The following is a 23,697-nucleotide window of genomic DNA, read 5'->3' on the forward strand; positions in this document are numbered from 1 at the left end:
TCTTCATAAATTTTCTACAGGACTAAATACCAAGTAGAAAGAAAGATGACAGCCAGAGAGAGCATAGGCTGCATTCCAACATTACGGCGCACAGTGCGCAGTCCTCCCCTCCCCCACCCTCACTGCCTGCATCTGGATCCACTGATACTTAAAATGGCCACCTGGTCCACTGTGCGCAGCCACAGAGTCCCTACAGCATGGACTGCTGTATATACCATGCACCCTGTTTCTGCAGAAACATCATTGTATGTTTTTTTTAATAGCTGCATACTTCTCACCAACACAATTATCCTCATTGCATGAAATCACTATATTTAGCTAAGAGGGAAAAAAAAGAATGGCTCCGAAAAATAAAATAGCTTTTTGTGGCTATTACATTGATCTAGGCTTCAATCTGCTCTGGTTAGAAGGTAAACACCATCATATTTGCTTGATCTGTTAGTAAAAAGTAGATCATATTTTGTTGTTTTTGTAAACAGACTGCCCATGTACTTAACTGTACAGGCAGCTTCAGAGACATGCTGACCAAGCTTTTTAGGGTCTCTCTTGTCTCTATTGATTCTCCCTTCTAACTGATTCTGCCAAACCTTCTTGTAACAAGCAGTGATAGTGTGATCATAAAGGTGTTTGCTTGGGCACATCTGCACCTCCAACTCATTAGACCTATTTATGTGTAATCTTGTGATCTGGTCACTGGTGGATTGTCTAAATACATGTGTGAGATCGGAGTGTTCAGACCACATTTATAGATGGTTCTTTTAGTGTAAGCCCAGCTGCTTCTGTACTGTGTACACAAATGAATTAGGGGCCACATAAAAGCAGTGTAGTGATGATATCCTGGGCAAAAAACTATGTTCTCAACAGACACAACTTCCAATGCAAGGTGAGTGGTAAAAAACTTGAGGTGTCAACATATAAGTATTTCACCGGAAAGCAAGTTAAAAAAGATTTCAATTTATAGGATGTTTCATTATGAAGCTTTTAATTTCCTCTAACAAACATAGTTTCCGATGACATTGCAAACACGTGCAGTTAGTCAGCAAAACATAAAAAATAACCATTATGAAATTCAAAGGGATTGTAAATGTGTTTACTGACTAGCATTTTCACATTGTATGCAAAAGGTGCATACATGTAATAATCTTAGATTTGAATGTGAGGGGTAGAATTGCTTGCATTGCGATCCACCAATTTCATCAACTGCCTCAAGAAATCTGAAAGCTATGATGTCTGTATCACATATCATCCATAATTATGCTCTCCTGTATGATCCATGAGTTTCATGTTTGCTGCATTTTCACACACAAGAAACCAGATTCTGAAACTCACTTAAGGATCAATTTTACTCAGGATTAAAATATGAAACAAGAATATGAAACCCTGAGAATTAATCTGTTTCCTTCACTTTGGCCAACATTAGGCATGCATAGCTTATAGAAATCAATGCAGGCATGCTAAAAAAATACAGTAAAACACATTTTTTTTCCAAACATTCCTTAACTGCACTGCTTTTTAGTCTACTTTTTCCCAAACATTGTGCGCGTGATTTGTTTTACTTTTATCTGTGTTCTTTTTGAGGAAAGGAGACGAGGAAGAGCTGGATAGAAGGAAAAAAAGGGAAGAAAAAAAGAGGGGGAGGGGGAGGAGGTGGGCAAAACCAAGAGTTTCCACGTGAATCAAGGGAGCACAGGGTGATTATTCTTTAGCCATGCGCTGCGGAGGAATGTTCATGTTGTAGCTACAGAAAGGCTAAATAATGACTGGCACACTGTATAATACAAAGAAACACCTAGTGCAACATAAATGCAGTCTAAAGTAGGTTCCCAGAGATCATGGTAATAATACTACTTTTGGTTAATTGCAGAAGTGAAATATCTACATGCAGTTACTCCCTACTCTATTTACTGACACCTTGAAGCCTTAGGACCATCTTTGCAGTAACTACAGTTTCAGTCAGATCGCATGAACTATAGCTAGCACACAGTCAGAGCTGAAATCTCAAGCCTCACAGAGAGCGCCAACACCCATCCCCCACACAAGCAGTCTGCCCCAGTCTGGATTTTTACAGCCAAGCACGGATTAAACCATTACAGCTGAGGGGGGTTTACACCAAAAAACGAGCAAGCTAGAGAGGTAAACCACAAATCCAAAGCTCTCTAAAAAAGTTGAGCTGAGTAGTTGCATGTTCTAAACTAGATCAACCAATGCAAAAAATGACATTTTAAAGGGAGAGATTGTTCTCCTCTTTGGGAGAAAAAAAACAACTGTGGCCTTGAATGAGTATCGCACCCTCCTTGAGATGTTTGATCAATTTTAAATGTCTCTGTAGTAACATGTCATCACTTTTTATGTATTAAAGGGTCATATTTCTCACAAGGTCAATAAATTATTAATCAAAATGTTTTTTCACTATGTGGGGAAAATCCCAAATCAATGAGCTGATTTTTTCTCCTCAGCCAAAAACACACATTTAGATGTAAAAGGACATTAGATTGAGCAGAGATTGTATCATTTTAAATACAAGGGAAAAAACAGCTACTTGGGCTTAATGATTTGAATTTATCAACAACCTAGCCTACCCTACACTTGCCCCACCCCCACTCACTTCCCTTTGATAGATTGCTTGCAGTGAATGCTACAGCACAAAATGGCTCCTTCTGCTCCTGTGCGAAGTTACAGCAGCAGGATCCCAGCCCTGCGGTCTGCGAGTTAGTGACTGTGCCTACTGCTCCATTTAAATTATAAATCTGGTTTTCTGTCTGCTAATTATGTTCTTATCCATTTTCTTTTAGTCTGCTTTTTTTCAATTACTGTTAATTTGCAACTTTTGATGCATTTTAGATTATTTATCCTACAACACTTAGTTGATCTTAATTTATCAATTTTTAACATTTCTGTATATTATGAGAAAATAAGAGTTAGTTTCTGTTCAAAATTATTTATAGAATGTTTAATGGCATCTGAAACTCCATCGCTGCATTCATTCTGACAGCAGAATCCATTTGTGGAGGTGCAGTGGATAAGACGGCACTGTCAGCATGTAACACCTTGCGATCACTTTTATCACTACTTCAACACTAACAACAAAAGAGGAGCAGATTTGAGGGAGATGATACTGTAGACTGAAAAGTAAGACAATCGTTAAATTAACCATTTTGATTGAGCTATGTCTTATTCCTTAACAGTGTAGGAAGTCATTGCATTATTTTGTAAGTGTAGCTTCTGTTGAGCAAACATACAGATTTGTTTTTCTTTAACTGCAGACAGTATTAATATATACGGCAATGTTGGTGGTATGTTAGAACTAAATTGTGTATACAAGCTCTTAGAAGTAAAGGAGGAAATTTATCTCACTGATTTATTCCAGCGCTTGCGAGACAAGGCACCACCTGCTTGCCACAGGTAATCCTCTGGTAGCTGGGACAGAACATCAGATGATGTTTCTTCCTCATTACTAAATATTTCTGCACTGATTTTCTAGTTTCAGTTGCAGAGAGACTGACACTAGATGGCGGCTTGGCAGCGGCCGGTGCTGAAAATAGACCTGCAGCATATCTCGAACAAAGCGTAGCAAAATTGCGCTCTGGGCACGTGCCACTGCCAGTCTGGAGCGCTGGCTGTGGAAACGCTCTGACGGACTAGAGAGGGAGCAATTTGCAAAAGAGTATGATTCGCTGGCAGATCGCAGCGTGATCACTGTACGTGGAAATTGTAGGTAAGTCTAGTGCCGACTAGTAAGGGTGAGAACATTTAATCCAAGAGGTCCACTAATCACAGACATCCCGATCCCAAACACAGCGCTGTCATGCTCTTAAGTTTAATTCCAGCTGTCATTTCCCCCATTAGGACTCTGTGTTACTACTGCTGATGGTTGATCAACATTAGAGTGACTCGACTTGTTACATGCCTTGCTCTTATTTTAAAGATTTATTTTTGGGTCTTTTCATGCCTTTATTTGATAGAGGAAGGGCAGTGGATAGACTTGGACGCAGGGAGGAGAGTGGGGAGAGACATGCGTAGGGGGGCTGCAGGCCGGATTCGAACCCAGGCCACCCGCGTACATGGGTAGCCCCTTAAACCACTCGAACATCTGTGCTCCCCGCTCTTATTTTAATACAGAAATTTGTCCAGTTCTGATGAAGCTACCGCAATAACTGCATCCACACTACTCTCTTCCCTGACCACCATTGTTTGCCTGGTTGCAGTGGCTTCAACTAAATCATGCCCATAGCTAGTTACTGCCTCTTTCTCCTCAAATGACACTGACTGTTAAGGTCACTCCCTGACCAGGAACAAGCATATCTGCTTGAAACGTTGCAGGATGGATTCATCTGATAACAAACATGGGATCCAGTCAATCCCTCTCTTTTTCAAGGTTAGGTTTCCCAGTGTCTGATTTGACATTTTTTTCATAAAATTGGGCCATGAGAGAAATGGTGCGTCACCATACAGTTGGAGGTTTACATACACACACACACACACACACAATCAACCACATTCTCATCATCACCCAAAAGGACTTTATCGCAGAGAACTACTGAGATGTAAACCTCTCTATAGTTTGTACATAATTTGCTAACAATACACACAGTAACTTGACTTATTGGCTTAACATTCTAACAAAACTGTGAAAAAGCTGCCCACAAGTTATTTTGCATTGCTTGAGGATCGATTCCTCAAAGCCGGAATGGTTCCAAGTGGCTGACGTTTTACTTTGCCTTTCTTTCATCCTCTTAATTTATCTTACTCTCAACACTAGAGCCTGACCGATTGATCGGCGGGCCGATTATAGCGTACCACAGATTAATCAACATCGGCCAATATGTAGCCGATATATTAACCCTTAGAGCTCACACGGCACCAATCTGTGAAAGCGCTCTGTTGTGCCTTTCTAATCATGTCTTCCAAGCATTCGTAGCTCTTCCAGAACATTTTCTAGTGAGCGTGGAACTTGGCTGACTTTCCAGGAGTCTCTGAAGACAGTGTTGTCCTATACAACAATACGTGATACCGTTTATAAAGACGTTGATAATTTTTGAACCGTAAGTCATCGAAACTTACTCATTTTTTTCCTCTGAAAGCTGACCATTTTTCCATTCGTTTGCTACCATCGATGTCTTCGTAGCTCTAAAGGACGCCATTGTAGTGAGCCCAGAACTTCGGTGACTTTTCGGGGTCTTTGGAGATAAAATCCACAGCTTTACATCTGATAATAAGCGTCTTTTTATCCATTTTCGATCATGTACTTTAGAGCCCGACCGATTTATCGGCAGGCCGATTAATCAGCATATTTGTGCATATTTGCAACGACGATGTATATATGGCTCTCCATTTATCATTTCCTGTCTAATATGGTCCACAGCCAAAATATAAGATTAATAATTTACAGCGTTTTAATGTTGTCTAAGTTGCATCTTTGTGAAATAAACAAAGATAAATGCAACTGGTTATTCACATGTCCACATTTGTGTTCATGTACATGTCCTGTGTATATTGATGTTCTTATTTCATATATCGGCAGATATATAACGGTTATCGGCCAATATATCAGATATCGGCCAATATATCGGATAACGGCTGATACAATGGATATCAGCTTTTTTTTAGCCCCCAATATAGGTATCGACATCAGCCCCAAAAATCCTAAATCGGCCGGGCTCTACTAAACACTTAAGTAATTAAAAAAAATCTTTGTCTGCAGTGTTCCGTTTGTTCCATGGTGGTCCTCTGAAAGACAGCATGCACCCTATCCCACTGGATCTGTTCTGAAGCAGATCATAGTGCAGCTTAGCCCAGTCCAGTGTCAAGGAATAGACACAACAATATATAAACAGCATGGGCATTTACCTGTCCAAGATGAGTGTGAGTTAGGGATGATAATGATTAATTGCTGATCGACTGATTGGCTGTTAAGAATTGAGCGTGAAAAATGTACTCGATCCATTAATAACTGCAACAACAAAACCACGTTTCTGTGTCCTCATGCTCATCAGTTGCATGTAAGATGCAATTACTTGCAGATGGCGCAACGTTTTAAATGATAGCAAGATAATGTCTTCTTCACTGTCCCCATGTTGGGACAGTGAAGAAGACCACAGTATAACCAGGTAGAAACATCTTGAAAAGGAAGCGAGTGAGGCGAAGTATTGTACAGGACCATTTCGAACTAAAAGAAGAAAATGCCACATGCAAGCATTGTGATACCCCTTGAGCTAGGAGAGGAGTTAGAAGTGGCCACCAGGAACCCATAGGCTCATGGTGCTGAACCAGATAGGGTCATTCCCTTACCTGCGCAGGGAGCAGCAGCCAAGCATCAGTCCTCGGCTATGGCTTTTCTTTTGGGGAAGCACTATGCAATAGCTACTGCTACTGATAACATGGGCACTGAGGTGGAGAACTTTCTTGGGAAACTCCCCCCATCTTTGGATACAAAACCAACAGACTGGTGGAAGGTTAATGCGGAGAGATTCCCCGACTGGCAAAGCTGGCACACCAGTACCTCTGCATACCCACAACATCAGTACCATCAGAGCTGGTGTTTTCAGCCGCTGGACTGCTGGTCACCAGGCTATGCTCCCATCTGACGCTGGATCATGTGGACATGCTTATTTTCCTCAACAAAAATAAGCACTAGACAGCAATCGGCCACCATGAAAATAACGTTTATTTTTTTGTGCAAGCAAAACAATGTTCAAACTAACATCAATTAAATATCAGTTGATTTGTTGTTAATTATAGCAATGGTTGGTTAAGTAATGTGCTAATAATTTACATCCCTAGTGTGAGTGCTCCTGGGCCTGATCAGGTATAGTATACTTCTTTGGCCCTGGCCCAGCTCCAAGAGATCAGCCTTGATACAATGCTCATTGCTCCTACGAGAGCACAAACATGGATATGCAGTGTGCAATATATAATCAATGCCATTGTTCTTTTGAATAGTGGCAGGAAAGGGTTCATGCTGTCATCCGATGCAGTGGCCAAGGGAGTATATGAAAGTAACCTTGCACAGACCAGTTTGGGTCAAAACTATGGTGAGGGTAGGCTAATGGGGACTGGGGAAAAGGGACTACTGTGCTCCGGCTTTGTATGGGTAACTGGCCTGAGTGCAAAGTGCGTAAACCCTGCCAAACAAGAAGATTTTTAAATTCTTAACTGATTTTCTCACTGTGAGCAACACCACTCCTGATGAGAATAATGACAGAATTTATCATTTCGTTCACTCAGTGATTGGTGTAGAACAAGACGATCAAGCACACCGATGATAGATACTGACAACCAGAGTCTTGGCCTAGTCTCACCTCTCATTACAACAAAATAATGCACTTTCCCTCGTGATTTTAGAATCAAACTACTATGTGGCTAGCGGTTTGCTACATCCATTATGGCTGCAACTTTGTTTAAGCTCCCTCCCTTGTCAATTCGTCTGTGGTATGTAATACAGTGCACATTGTTAAACATTTGTTTGTTGCCATAAGTCAACAAGTTGCTTGTCCATTTCTGACATCCATCCAACTTTATGCCTTCCGGTTTACCATCTTGCCAGGGCTATGTTTTTAATTTTACTTTCTCCTTCAGCAAGCTTGCTTCCTATTGACTATTGCTCCATTGGACATACAGTTCTGCTCATGTGCTCACTTAGCACCATTTCATCTGGCCAGCTCAGATGTTACACTCATTGCTCCAAGAATCAGTATAAGATACACTAAAAAAAATAGTCTTTGACCATGTTGTCTGCCAAAAGTAATTTGGACTACAAGTCCAAATTCAGAATTCTCAACGATCTCATTCTCTGTGATTGCTGAAACCCATTCAACCACAAGCATACATCTTCAAGTATGTCAGCGATTCAGTGTTTTGGGGGACTCATACTCCCTGAATAGCCTTAAACAAGTCCTCTCCTCTATGCCATAATTCCTTGTATCATCAGCTGACTTTTTTTTTCTTGGTAGCAGCTGACAAACTGAACCACAGTTGACCTTTTTTGCCAAGTCTTACATGTTGCATGTAAAGTTGTTGCCCTTAATCAAGTGGAAACATTGTGAGTGAGTTGAGATGTAACCTGCCTACAGTTCAGTTCAGCTACTTTCAATAACAGGGAAATGTCAACTTAAATGCTAACAGCTCAACTGTTGACAACAGGAGAGACAGTTATATTACAGTTAACCCAGATGGCAGTATGACCTCCTCTTCAACAAAAAGCTCAGATTGGTTCCACTTGTACTAGACAATCCGTACCCTGCCAAAGCATGCTTAACCGAGCCCAGATCAGCGAAAGTTTTACACACCACTCTAAAGCAAAGTAAACTTCCCTGGCCCTGGCACAGATGGAATAGGTGGTCTCTGGCATGGTCTACAACATGGACATGGGGTATAATGGATACAATCTCTAAACAATAATTTTAAACCGTGGGGGAGTGTTAGAGAGTATAAATTTACCATAATTTATGTGCATTTCTCCAATGTGCTAACTCTGGAAGGGTACATGTCTTGTAAACTGAGTGTGTCATATTATAGTGTAATGACATATCCATGCTCAGGCCCAGTTGGACTTGGAGTATGCCAGTGCAGGCCAGAAGGAAACTAGGGGAACAACTAGGCTTCACCATGGTATGGGTCACCTTGCCCTGAGGGTAATGCACCTTAATTTGATTCCTGTCAGAAGCTTGACAAGGAAGAGCCTCCAGGGTCAGCTGGGATTTTACCGGACAAGACCTACAACCATTCCCTGTAAAAATGTGCTGGTACTGGATAGTCTTGAAAATAAAGTTCTTCACAGCACAAAGACACCAATTCATGCAAAGGGAGCATTATCACGGGCCCTTGTTTTGTCCTGGTGCTGAAATGTACTTCCCTTCATCCTGTGTAAATTTTCATCAGTGGCCAGTTTGAGTATGGCAAAATCGCCAGCATTTAAATCAGTGCACCCTCTTCTACTTTGGTAAACTGAAACAGCAGATGCTAACATCACCTACCTCCCTGCATTGGTAAAAAACAGTGAGGCCAAACATTAAAACATACTTTTTGTATTGTCTTAATAGTCGTCAGACATTCAGCCTGTGTTATTGAAAGCCTGTAAGGCAGCACAATAGATTCTACAATCAAAGGAGTTTAGCCTGCCACATAAAAAGATTTCAAAATCTTGACCATTTTTTTCAATGTGAGAGACCCCACATATGGTGAAAATCCCAAATCTTACCTTTTTGTTCGTACAGTCTCAACAGAGAGCAGCACACACTAACGGATTCTGTTCACCAATCTCAGCTTGGTTTCAGTCCAAATGTCGCACTGTTATTGTTGCAAACTGTTAGCTACCAGCTAAATCCACTGTGGTTGCAAACTTGGTATAGCTCCCTCCCTTCTTAGTTTGTCTGTTGTATTTTTAACTGTACACATTAAACAGTTGTTTGTTGTATCAAATCACCAAGTTGCTCGTCCATTCCTGACGTCTATAAACTTTATGCTTCCCATTTACTATCTGGGCAATAACTGTGTTTTCGTTTTGATTGCTCCTTCAGCCAGCTTGCTTCCTGACTGACTATTGTTCCAATCCACAAAACAGTTCTGCTTGTGCTTGCTTTGCTGTCCTGGGTTCTTACCACACACCACAGGAATTCTGATTTAGCATGTTTAATAGTTACTATCTTGTTGCAATGCCTCCAATCAGATAGGGGAAAAAGCCATGTAACACGCTGCACACCTGATACAATCTGGTAAGATAATCTTTAGAAACATCCGATACTCAGTCCTTCGCTGATTTCGGTTTGAGGGGAGATTCAGGCCGACAATCGTCATGATCATCGTGTAGTGTACAGCCTGCTAAAACAATTTCATTGTGTATAGTCTGCAAAATGAAAGAAAAGAAATTTAAGATTAAGTGCCTAAGTTTATTACAGGCGACTGTCTTGAGTAAAATAAGTGGAACAATGGCCAGCAACTGCTGACCGGTGGATTCATCATTACTTTTGCAGTCTACCGGCCAATGCAAATAGACAATAAAAATAAATAAAAAGTAGGGGTGTGAATCCCTCCTTCTCAAGACAATTAGATTTGAATCTTGATTCACATACTACGATTCGATTCACTGATGATTCATTCAAATACAGAGTGATTCGGTCAGATCCGATTCAATTCAGTCCGATTCAATTCGGTACAACCTGATTATAGAATCCAAATAACCTTTTGCTTTAACAAAAGATAGCAAAAAATGGGAAAACAAGATGATTTCATAATAATCTAAGTTTATTTGATCTTTTTTATAAAACAGACTAAATGTTAGGCCTCCTGTGCTAACATTCTGAAACTATGTTAAAGAAAGTTTTCATCACACCCAGGTCTCTCACTTTGACATTAAATTGGGAGATAAATATTAACGTGAGTTTTTACTGCTACATGTTCGTCCTTCTGTACTTGTAACTTCCTTAGCATTATTAATCCCAATAACAATACAAACTAAATATCAAAATTTCCCAAGAAGCACAAAGTAAAACAAATTTAAAGTTACAAGGAGATTTGGATTGACAGAGCTCGATATGTCTGCTACTACAGAAGAACAAGGGATTAAATAATACTGAAAACAGTCAAAGTAAAACAGCTTTCAATACATTTCTGTCCTTCCATAGTTCCTCCTAATGTGACGATTCAGTCTACATGTTGCAAAAACATCGTATTGCCTTTTGTCTGTGTATCTGACTGTTCTTGATTGTTTTCATTCTTGAATAAATACACTGGAGAACAGCTGATCCCTAGCTCAGTGAAGTCCTCTCTGTTTATTATCATATCAGTAGGCTCAGATGTATTATGTCACCAAATCAATCACTCCCCCCAACATGTTACAGTCGTAAACCCCATGAATAAAGGGGCTGTTGTGATAACTGAAGACTTCTCCATGTTTTAACCAGAAAAGTGTTTATGTTTGGGTCTGTTTGTGCTGCATTAAGTGTTAGCATCTTAGCTAAACTTTAGCTCCGCTGACTCAACAGGTATGATGTATGAGCTGCAGTAGTTCTTAATCGCTTTTCTCCAAAGCGTACAGACATTTCGAAAGTTATCCTTCCTTCATATAAAGTCCACGTGACTTTTTCCTGAGGTGCCACATTTTTACTGATCCAGGGCTCTGCGGACCGATGCACTCTGACCGCTGACGTCAAGATCGGTTAACCGATCCACATCGAATTATCTTTACACCACTAATAAAAAGGTATGTCATCTGTTTTATTTCATCACCCATGCAACAAGGAGGTCGTCAACAATCAAGACTTTAAATCAGTGTTCGCTTTTTTCACTGCCAGGTCTCTGAAATACTTTACCCGACTTCAGCACTCAAATTACATTCTTTTTTTTCCCAAGCTAAGCATCAGTCAGAGTTATTGGTATGAGTTTACTTCCGTATTTTTGAGTGCTCACCAAGGTCAGCCCTACACATGGGTCTGTGTGTGACTGAGTGACGGTACTTTTAGAGCTATACATACAGAGTTGCACTATGGGCGGGGTTTAGTTGTACTGAAAGCCATTGGTAATGGCTACCTCCAGAACGGTAAATACCTTGGATATTGTTTTAGCGCTGTGTCTATTTTACTAGAGCTGGACCACGTTTCTGTGTGAAATTAAGAATTAAAACAACCCTAAACGCTTTTCATGTTGGGAAAGATGTTTTCCTCTTCTGCCAACCAGCTTCGGTATGAGTATGTGATAGTTAGGGGGGGAAGTTACTTTTTGTGTGCATGCTTGGATACAATGGCTGCTAGTGGAGTGATTACCTCAGAATTTGCCACAGCAACACTTTTGTCAGAACGTGACAGCATTTAATTATTCAAACAAAAACAAAGAGCAACACTGAAACCTTTCAGTGATGGAAACAATGTTTTCGCTCTTCTGCCGGCCTGCTTTGGCATGACTTTGCAGAGTTACAGGGAAAGGGTTAGTTGTAGTGACTGGTTTAATACAATGCCTGCTAGTGGAGTGATTAGCTTGGAACTAGCCACCACAGCGGTTTGGGCAGAACTGGCCAACCTGTTTGTATTAGAACAAGGGCAGAGAGCAACACTGAAAGCTTTCTGTGACAGAAAAGATGTTTTCGCTCTTTTTCCGGTCTGCTTCGGCACGGGTTTGAGATCGTTACAGGTAAGAGTTATCTGGTGTATTCAAGGGCTGGTGCCGTGGTAGCCATTAGCTCGGATGTAGCTGTAGGAAAGCAGTAGTTTAACTGGAACTTCACCACATTTCTTAAAACAAGAGCAGAAAGCCATACCCAAAGTTTGCCTAGGTAGAGAAGATATTTTTGCGTATCCCTGAGTGGCCTTGGCATCAATTTTAGACGATGCTTGGCCATTAGCAATCTAAGACAGCAAGCCTGCACAAGAGTAGCACATGCACACTATGCAATTTGTTGCTCTGATTGACCCTTCATGCATGTGACACGCAGAACGTTCCTCCAATCACCTTTTGAAGATTTTCTGAAAAGTCCTGGCCTTTCAAATGCTTTCTATGGGAGCTTTCCCACATGAATGTAAAATATATTCTTGCAATATATGAGTCGATCTGGCATGTAAGGTTTGCTGTTTCATGCTGATGGGGCTTTATGTTTCACACTTTTAGGGTCCTTCAATTCTCAACCCACAGCTATAAGGGCCAGCACAATTATACACCCCAGAATCACTCTGCCAGAACACACAATTCAGTCAGACATTTCAACAGGCATCCCAGATGGTTCCAGTCAGTCTTTTATACTAGGTTTTAACTTAGTCTTGTTATTTTAGCAATCAGATGATTTAAAATAAACATGACAAATATTGAAAAAATGCTGTACTTTATTTTGGTGAGTTCACAGCAGACAGAGGCAGATCCTTAAATCAACACCCTTAGCAACCCAACAAATTGGGAATGTGTTGTGAATCCAAAATCATTCTCAATCTTAAATTAATTCTGAACCTGATTGTGTCCCGAAAAAGACAAAACAGCACTGATAGGCAGTAAAAAATGACAATGAAAAATAATGGTCTTTGATAACTGTGCTATGGGTTTTGTGAAGAAATTTTTGTTCTGCAAATTATTTTTAAGACCAATTTAATGTGACACCATCTTAACTACTTAAACCAGTTTGTTTTAGATGTGTTCTTAATAAAATTGATCGAACCTGGCTTGTTGAGAACATGGCGATATTGGGGCTATATGGTACAAAGTGGTCTTGTACAGGGGAACAAAGAGACAATTTTATTTCTGCCTGCCTATGTTCTACCTGCACTACTGTAGTCTTTTAATATATGGGACAGCAATTTGGACATATTTGAGGTATTTTACTAAGTAAACCCCCCTAAAAGTACTGCAATGTTTTTGTTATGTATTTTAACGTGATCTATAATTGCACTGGCCCCACAAGAACATTATGTGCAGTCTGACTAAAAAAAAGGGATAACTAGTGCTAAGTAGGGCAACATTGCACAGAAGGGATTGCCTGAGCAATGCAAAATTCAGCCAGTGGGTTTGCATGACTACATCACTAGAAAAGACACGTAGAAACATAATGCATTAGACAATGAGAATGGAAGGAGGTTTTAAACTGTATGTATGTGCAAGTCTGAACATATATGCGAGACTGCTGCCAAGACCTCTCCCTAGACCTTACAAGGGGGAAAAAAATCACCTCCAACGCCCTCTAAAATAGCTGACTGACAATTTAAAGACAGTTTGTTAGTTTATTTCTAATTTTAATCTGAACAAGCAATATGTCGCATGAACATTATACACGTGTATACAAAAATAACACAAATTAGGTTAGATTTGTTACAATGGCCTGTTTGGTTCGTCTTTCTGTAAAATTATGAGCATTCTAAAGTGTTAATGATAAAAAATGTGATTTTTAAGGCCTAAGAAACACCATATCCCTATCACTCCCATAATCAGCTGAACAAGAAGTCCAGCTGCATCTGGTTCAAACCGGTTCCTGCAGACTACGGAAGGTTGAGGAATAATGAGTTCTGTGTTAAGAGTATAAGCTACAGACACTTTGAGTACACTGTTAAATGATAAAAATTAATTACATCTGATCACAGCATAATTTACACACAGCACAATGACACATTGTTGAAAACAAAAAAAAGTAAAATTTACACAGCACATTCAAAGATTTAAAAACTGCTGACATTTTCATGTGCTGCATTTTCTTACATTTAAGTTGTACAAAATTAAGAAATGCCGTTCAAAACATGGGGCCACAGGGAAAGAACAGTGTGCTCTCCAACATCTGCAACAACCTGACCTGACAGACTGAATTGGCTTTTACATAGTTGTTGAAACACTGTAAAATTAAAGGCTGTGTAAAATTAAAAGTCGTCTTAAGTATGTAGATCTGTTATGATTTTGCGTAAACAGCTTCACCCATCTTTCTTAAGACTGAAGATCTGCATTAACTAGGATTGTAGAAGCTGCCAGTGTAACAATATTCGTTTATCTGACATGAGGAACACTAAAAGATCTTTATTTTCTAAACAATATCCAGCCAGGACAATCTTAAAACAGGTGAGACCTCAAATGTACATTTTATTTTGTATCATGGTATTCTCTCTAAATGGCTGCAGTGGCTGTATGACAAAAACTGTGGTACATCTTTATTATTTATCATTGTAATTAAAGTTACTTAAATATATAATTTGCTTGGAAAAACATCCAATTTCTAAGTGATAACATCTCAAGATTGTTTTTTCTCAAATGTAGGTGGAGCCTTTTGAGGCTGCTTCCTCTTCAGCAGGAAAAAAAGTGCTTGTGTAATGAATTACAAATGCACCATGTGAGCACTGCCACTGGGTGCAGTGGGGGAGGTGAAACAAAAAAAGGATGTACCATGTGCCCAGAAGGTAAAAGTATATTTCAAAAACTCACTTTATATTTACTTTACTTTTTGGACTGAAAAAAATAAAAATAAATTATGAAATGGTCCAACTCTACACTCTTCCAAATTCTCAAAACTAAGGTTGGCTTATTGCTGTAAGGCTGATGAGGAAAAGCAGCACTCATGTGTCCTTCACTTTACCTTAATCAAAAAAGATGTGGATATTTTTTGTTTTAGAAACTAACAGGGCTGGGTAAAGAGAAAAACTGCTAAAACTCTTGTTACCATGGACATTAAGCCCCACCCACATCCTAGGGCAGTGTGGTGCATGGAAAATTACTGGGCTGAACCATTTTGGAACAAGAGGGGGGTTTGACTGCACAATGAGAAAAGCAGAAGATTCCTCATCACTGGAGCTCATTTTGAATTGTGTCAATTCAAAACTTCATTTACTGAGCTTTTCAACAGGAAGACATGGTGTTAATGCTGACATTTAACTATTTGTGTTTCAAGAGATGCCATTAAGTCTTTATGTGCTCTTCAAAGGGCACATTGAAGCTATTAGTTCTCATGTATCAACATTATGTAAGAACTTGGTGCGGTCAATTTCGCTGAAAAGCCTGCTTTTTGTCATTCTCCACAATCGGAAACTCCCAGTATGCCGGATGTGCTTGCTGCTCATTTTAGCCTCAACACTGCAGTGTAGCTGTATCCTCATGGCGCGCAGATATGACCAAGGTGCAATGCTGTTTCAAGATGTTAGTGAGAGGTCATATGCATTGAAAAATCTGACTTTATTACCTTCATTAGACTATTTAGAAATTAAGGAGTGTAAAGCCATTCGTAATGGAAACATGAAACTGTTGTTTTAATCTTTTTAATATGCCTTTGTTTGAATTTAAATACCAGATATTATGATCAAAATCACCAAAATGAGCACAGTAACACTTAGCAACAATATATAAAGCAGATAATTTTCAGTGAAAACAAAGTAGGGATGCACATCATTATCCATAAGACATCAGTGTCAGCAGGTATGAAAATTTTCTAAAATTTGCCCATAGAAATCTGCCTGTATAAGCTGTAAATACCGTTTGTACGGACGAATAGGTTAGTGGAGTTTAAGGCCAAACTAACAGATCTACATCAGCTGAAGTCTTTTTCTTTACTTATCATCATACTTTACACTTTACACTGTGTTTTAAGGACTGAAATTGGTTAATTTGTTCATTTTCATACTTCAAACTGTGTGTTTTAGGGACTGAAGTTTATATATGAACTATGTTTACATATTAGCATTGATATAGGTATCAGCTAAATTTTTTTTTGGAAATATCAGCAAAAATATAATATTGTGCATCCCTTAGTATGAGCCAAGTTTCCGTCATGAGTAGAACGCGTCAATTTGGGTAAATAATGTAATTGTAATTTCTGCGATTGCGATTTAATGTGTTTTTTGGAAGTTCCTCACGTAATAGTTTTCAACATACACAAGCAATAAATTATTCTCTATTATAACAAACAAAATTTATAGATTGAACTAGGGCTGAACAACTTGGAAAAAATATCTAGTTTTTATTTAGACTTTAACTATACCATTCTCGTTTTCACTAAGAAAACTGTACGAAATTAGAAAAAACTGAATGATTGCATGATATGTAGAGTAGAACATTTATGCTGCAAAAAAAGTTTCTGGTAACTGGTATTTTGACACATGTTTAAGGTCAAAAAATTACTGCATTTTCTGCAGTTTAAAAATTGCAGTTGGCCATATTCTAAATGTCTATTATTGCCCAGCCCTAGTCATGAGCAGTCACACTTAACAAGCAACAGTAAACAAAGAAGAGAATAATAATAAAAAGCAAAAGTAGAATAAAAGCCAAAAAACTTTTTTTTGCCTTCTTTAAAATAAATATTTCGACATTAAAAATTAAAAGCTGTTAACTCATATGCATTTATACATGTAGACATGCAAGTTCACACAGGCAAAAAGTAAGAATAAAGAGAAAAGACAAATACACTCCGTATTTAAAGAAGAACATTCATATAGCGAAAGCTAGCCAAGTAAGCAAGCGCTAGCTAACAACACTTTCTGCTAGCGCTGCTGTTTCAACCAGCTCTTAGCTAGCTTACACCAAAATGTGTCTCCCACAAACCAAAAAGTTGAATAAAATAATTACTAAATTCTAAAACTATTTCAAAAATTAGCTGGAGCTCCATTTCTTTAACGATAATTAACTGTAAACTTAAAAAACTGCTACACTAGCAAGCTAGCTGCAGTACCTCAACTCACCTACTTCTTCGTCGTCGACCGTTCTTCCCGCGACTTTCAGTGCCTGTGCCGTTGAGAATTTGTGCTCCGCCTCCTGCTGCTGCTGAACTCTTCAGAACACTCTTGAGTGCAACCGTTGCGGTCGGGAAGGAGTAACCGTCTTCTATTTTCAACACACTACGGGGACAAACTACCGAGCTGTGCCACAATAACAGTACCGCTCAGTGTCCGTGGAGTCTACCGACTGGTCTCCTCCTTCGCTCACAAACAGACTCCTCCTCTTCTCGTGTTCAAAAGTCCTCTGTGAGTTTACGTCACCGATGGAGGGCGGTTGGTAGACAGTCTAGGTCGCGTTTACCGACCGTTACAACGTTAGTTTTCGTACTTAGCCTCTCAACTGGCAGCGGTGTTGAGGTCAGTGGCAAAAGGTAGGTATAAACAGTTCCAGGACGTGATAGAATCTGTTAGTATTGGAGAACAGACAGGAGTCTAGTTATAGAGTCTTTTTTAGAGCAGCAGCACCTCTGCTCGGTGTGACCAAACAGCAGAGTGGTAAAAACTCCCGCACAGAGCCGACGGTCGGAACAAGGGACAACAGCGAGCAGAATATTAGCATGGAGAGGGAGGGGGGTGGTTTACCCGCGCGAGGCAGAAAAGTGTGGGTCTGAGGAGGAGGTGCTCTAAGGGGGAGGAGGAGCCTGTAACAGACTAGAGTGAATTCTAGGCTCTGGAGTTGTCCGTCCTCATGTAAATCCGAGGACAGTCTTAGTTTTACTGGACCTGCCTAGTTAAATTGGATTTGAGTACCTCTGAGTTAGATCTGCTTCATTTACAGTGATTTAAATTTATACAGCCTTTGCATGAAAATTGCAAACACCTCAAGAAAGACCAGCCGAGGGTGATAGAGGTTATAGGGAGTGATTCAGGTGTTTAAAGAACCTGCAGATGTGTTTCTAAAAACCTCTGATAACATGGATTTCTTTATTTAAGCCATGTATTTTTGGAATTATTGTTTAATTTCTTCTTAACACAAAACCAAAAATGGCCAGACATTCTCATCCTTTGTATTCTGATTATCCAAACAATTATATAGATGAACAAGAGATTGTTCTTAGCTGTTAGAAGTCCTCTGATGTAATAGAGTATAAATATACTGTGTGTCAGCCATTTTGTTCATTCACTTGTGTATGAACCTGGTAGTTTCCATAGAGACCGATAGGGGGCGCATGTCAGCTCCTTTAGTTTGTTCCTGAAATGTCCGTTTTCAAACGCACCCTCTCACTAACTGAAGACTGTGTCATGGCTGCTCCCATGCAGGTTGTGTGTCTACATCTCAAAATGCTTCTGATTGCAGCAGTTGGTAGCTGTGCTCTCACTTGGCCTGGACATTTTTTCTCCCTCTCTCAAACACTGGTGCAACCCAGATAAAGTCTGCAGTGCTAGACTAAAAGACAGAACCCTGAAGGCAAGGCAGGTCTCATTTTGTAACCTAAAAGGGGAAACCAGTCCAGCCAGGCTACTTTTAATTTAAAGGAGCAGCTATGTGTGGAGAACCAGTGTGTAGATCTAATGCCGCACTGAAAACATCAAGTTGACATGAAACAGCCTGGTGACTAATCGTCACATTACATTTACACAATACACTCTGTAATTTTAAGGCAAAGCGCTGGGGAAGGATTTAAATAGAGTAAACTACTGTTTTTAGTGTGTTTAAATTTTAATATTTTCTGTTTTGACAGGTATAGAAATGGGCCTTAAACACTGTGTCAGCGATGCTACATTTTGAGTAAGCGTTTTATTGTTGTTAGCCCCTTGACCTTTGCTTATGCAAATAGAAAGATAAGGAGAAAGTAAACAGTCAGGAGTACATCAGCTAAAGTCTGTCCCTTACCTCAAATCTACATATACTTTAGTTTCAACTTTCAGTGGTAAGTGCTACACAAATATAGCATGTCTCCCTATCACTAGCAGTTTTAATTTTGTAATATGTTATAAATGTATATATATCCTCCAATTGCCAGCATCTACCTCCTTTACACATAGCTGCACGAACACAAGAAAACACACAAATATACTGATGACCTTGCTCTGCCTGCTTACAAACATATGATGCCTAAAAATAACAGAAGACTCAGTATTCACAGGAATGTCACTTCGAAGACAGGAGGAGTTTCAATAAAGAACTCAGTGGTATAGTGGTAGAGTTTTACTTCTTTTCAGAAAGTACAACTAGCCTTCAGACTCCATCACATAGGTCCATGTCAGATAGTTTGATTCAACAGTAGCCAAACTTTTGTGAAAGATCATTGTATTGCAAGGTCACACAGAAGAAGGGGTGCAAGTTTTTTCTGGTCAAACTTGCAGATTTGGATAAAGATTTCATGGCCATTAACTCAAGTATTGCTGCTCTTGTCATGGTGCCCTGTGCTTCTAGAAAAGGAAATTAAAGTGCAAATTCTAACTGCAGATAAAGAAGAAGCAAAATTTTTACAACAAGTGTATAACATTTTGCGACACATTGTCACAATTCAAGAGAAATGTAGAAAGAATGAAGCTTCAGTGAAAATTAGGGAAAGAGGGAACAAAACACCAACATGTCCTTGCTCTACTGACATCTAGAGGCAGTGATAAGCATATTATATTGACTGTATGTGAGCATGTGGCTTTTTTGGCACAACATAACCTTAAAGATCCTATAGGTTGTCTATATTTTCAAGTATATTTTATGTAAAATATCACTGTACATTTAACTTTTCTTTGAAATATATCTATAATATTTTGTATTAAGATTTTATCCAGCCCCCCAAATGGGATAAGCAGTGTAGAAAATGGATGAATGCTGTCCAGCAGCCTGTAGGTGAGTGAAATCTTTCATAGCACTAAGGGCCAATCCCATTTCTTCCCCTTAACCCTTCCCCTTAGTCCTTCCTCTTCGTCTACACCTTCCCCTTGCCCCTTGAAACAGACTAGTAAGGGGTAGGGGTGAAAACCTTCCCTTAAGAAACAGACGCCACTTGATTGCTGTTTATCATCACACATTGCCGAAAAATATCTGCATCATCAGAGATGACAGTAAAACTTCGACCATCTTGTTCATACTGTGGATCTGTGTTGATCTTCTCCATTTATTTATACAGTTACTAGCTCTGGTTTACACATGTACATATCGAAAACACAATTAACTGGCATCTCTAGTGACTAAAGATTGAATATATGAGACAACCTCAACTGTTTTTTCAATAATTGTAAATGCAGAAAATATTTACATTTACAGGCCTCCTACGTTGTCTGTTGTGCCATTTCACGAGTGAATGCAGTGCATGGTGGGAAACTCATCATACCCCTTGGTTTCAAGTGTGGTCGTTTCAAGGGCTGTATAGCCCCTGGCCCTTAGCCCTAGCCCTCGATTCAAAAGAAGAATTGGGACACCCCATTCACCTGACGTGAACACACAAAACCAAGGGGTAGGGCCAAGATAAGGGCTAAGAGTTAGAAATGGGATCGACCCTTAATGTCAAACATGTGTCTCTCCAAAAAGCCAACAGCCTAAATCTATAACCACTGTAACGTTACAGGAGTGAATGATTAAATCATCAATAACATGAGGTAATTATACAGTACTTTTTGTTGAATGGTGGAAATTATCTGTGCTCATGGAATACTTAAAGAGTTACTGATCATGTCACAAAACAGCCAGTAACTTTCACATTTTGTTCTACCAACAGAGTAAAGGCATATAAACTTAAAGGTCACATATTTTACCCCTTTAAGACAAATTTTTATTGGTCTCAGAAAACATGTCTGTGAAGTTTGTTTCGGAAAAAAATACCCCCTCTGTTTCAGCCCTGCTCAGAACGAGCTTTTTCCGTGTCTGTGGCTTTAAATTTTAATGAGCTGTCTGACTCCACCCCTGACTCCACCCCTCTCAGGGAAATTAATCTGGCTTAATGGATGTGGCTGTCCTCAGCTGGAAGCTGAGAGGAAGATCAGGAGAGGTGGGCGGAACGTTCTTCCTAGTGGGGAGGGCCAACCAAGCCTAGAGGCTGTGCTAACTCCCCACATGAGGTCATGAGGGGAAAATCTGAGAAGGGCTTGTTTCAGCACACATTTTCTGAAGGGTGTGTGTGTGTGTGTGGGGGGGGGGGGGGGGGTTGGGGGGGTGGGAGTCTGGTACTTGAAGTGTGGACAGGCCAGGGGAACATATTTTTGTTGGTAAAGCCTGAAAATGTGATTTTTGCATATGTCCCTTTTAAGAGAGGGATGCATGACTTTCTCTTCCCTTGTTCAGTCGTAGCTACACACAGTTGACTTACATGACCTAGATGAGTAGTGGAAGTTAGGAGAGATATTTCACTAGTTTATCAGTCATGGACAGCTTTCTATCTAAAAATTGTGTTAAAATTTAAAGAAAGAGAGGGAGAAAGCACTTTTTGTTGCTTATTATAAAACTCTGGTTAACCGTCTGTATAGGACACATGAAGGAAACGTCTCCTGCAGAAGGCAATGTGCACAACACTGCATTTTTGTATGAACTTCAGAAATAAAAATTCATTGTGTATTTTCCTCGCTGCAGCTATGCAGCACCTTCATGTTTTCCTTCAGAAATGTCTGTAAATTAGAGTACATTACAGACTTCAGGTATGTGTGAATGGACCACAAAAAAAATGTCTAGGGAAATTCATACATTTCAGAGCATGTTTGTTCATAGTTTTAGTTGATTAAATAAATAATAATACCCAAATGTGTGATACTTATTAAAAACACAATTAATGCAGCCACAGATTCTGGAGCCTCTCCACTCTGCTAATTATCAGTAACTGCTAGATTAATGGAGTTAGCTATTTTGTTGACTAAAAAATAAAGACTAATTAACTGCAACATTTATTGCCTTGCCTATAATATAGTAAACCTTATTACTTACCAATAGGGAAGGAGTCCTGCACCATAGCAATAACTTAACTAGCTAGGTAGAATTTATTTCTTTTTGATGCGGCTGCCATCTTACTCATGTCTCTTTCAGCCATAAACCAAATTGTACATAGTTCTGATGAATGCCCTTAGACAGCTTAATCCTGGAAGGACCACAGGAAATGGCAAATTTCATATATTTGTTCAAAATGGCAGACCTCCAGTTGGGAATTCACCATTGCTATAAGAAACTTTTCTGTGAAGCTGAATATGTGTAACAAATGTCATTCCTGTAGGTGAAATGGTGTCAATGGTTGTGTTTTTCCTGAGTTTAGGGGGCGCTATTGAGCCAGTTTCCCACACTCATATTGGGGACCTATAGAATATCAAAATTTCCAGCGGGCCACATGTTTTTCATGGGTTTTTGTGCATATTCAGATGCTCAAAAGTCCAGCCAAAGGTATAGCATAATAATAAAAACCCTAGGATTTCAATGGGGTCCTCGCACCCTCAGTGCTGGGGCCCTAATAACAAAATAAATGACATAACAGAGTTACAAGAACAAGAAAACTTGAAAATATGGTAAATGCAGCACACATGTTTAAAAATACATTATTGTTGGTTGTTACTCTTGAAATGCCAATAAATTAACATAGAGGCCCATGACTTTTCTCCTCGTAGGGCCTAGCAATGGCATAATCAAGGTTACCATTTCTGATGGCAATTACACCACATTTAGTGTTTCCTATACACATCAGGCCAGAAGGAAATTTCAAGTTATAGATGAAAAGGGTGGAGAGGAAATTAATAAATTATTTTAGTCATATTTCTTCCCAGAATGAGGTTGGCAGAATGTTATGGTATTGAGTATTAGAACAGTGTGAAGATCTATGACATTTATAGTAACCATAGACTTGTTCAGAAAGCCAGGTGGTTTACATGATTGGTGCATTTGCTGACCCCTATGCTTGTGCCTTGAGATTGCAGGTAATACTTATTATCCAACATGAAATAGTCAGACTTTAGGATATATTTAGTGAGTGAGATAAGCACTGCCACAAGCCCAGGTTCTCACATGCCAGGTGTTGCAGGAGCAAAGTTAACAAAGGAGAGAAATAATCCATTTCCATATCCCTGACATCAGGTCATGCCATTAATTATCAAAGTCTACATCTTACAACATAACAAGAAACAAAAACTAGGGCTGCAAGCAGCACTTAAAGGACCCTTGCACCTTTGCGTATGTCAGGGTTTAGTGTACAACAGATGTGGGGAACAGCTGCTTGATGCATTATTGTAGACACATCTTTCCGATGAAGAAAATCCAAAACTCTGACCTGTCATATCCGTTTAAGCCAACATGAAATTAAGCACACAGTGTAGCCAACTAAAGTATGTCATATGTAATAAAACATTTTTTGTCTTAATAAAGGTTGCCTGTTAAAATATGCAATATTTCCAGTAATGATAGCACTGAGTCAAAGTGCAGCCATGTCCTGTGTAACGGCTGGGCTCATATCCTGCACAAAGTGGCAGCAAATCGTCTTGTCAGAAGTCAGGGGACTTTTTTTGTAGGTCCTGTTATTACCTCTGCCAAGGGGGTTATGTGATCGGCAGGGTTTGTTATTTAGTTTGTTTGTTTGTTAGTTTGTTAGCAACATAACTCGAAAAGTTATGGACTGATTTTGATGAA

At 39.5% G+C, this 23,697-nt stretch overlaps 1 protein-coding gene across 3 annotated transcripts in view; it reads right to left on the reverse strand.

The window, feature by feature from the left end:
• LOC121508176 (activating transcription factor 7 interacting protein) overlaps positions 1-17,709 on the reverse strand; it is a 39,545-nt gene extending 21,836 nt beyond the window's left edge. For 2 of the 3 annotated variants that reach the window (XM_041784801.1, XM_041784799.1), the window contains exon 1: positions 17,118-17,709. The gene's annotated coding sequence lies outside the window, so the exon portion shown is untranslated. The remainder of the gene's footprint in view (positions 1-17,117) is intronic. The other variant, XM_041784800.1, reaches the window with a different exon arrangement.
• Positions 17,710-23,697: the final 5,988 nt, after the last annotated feature.

This window comes from Cheilinus undulatus, linkage group 4 (genome assembly GCF_018320785.1).
Source record: "Cheilinus undulatus linkage group 4, ASM1832078v1, whole genome shotgun sequence".
Classification (NCBI taxonomy): Eukaryota; Metazoa; Chordata; class Actinopteri; order Labriformes; family Labridae; genus Cheilinus; species Cheilinus undulatus.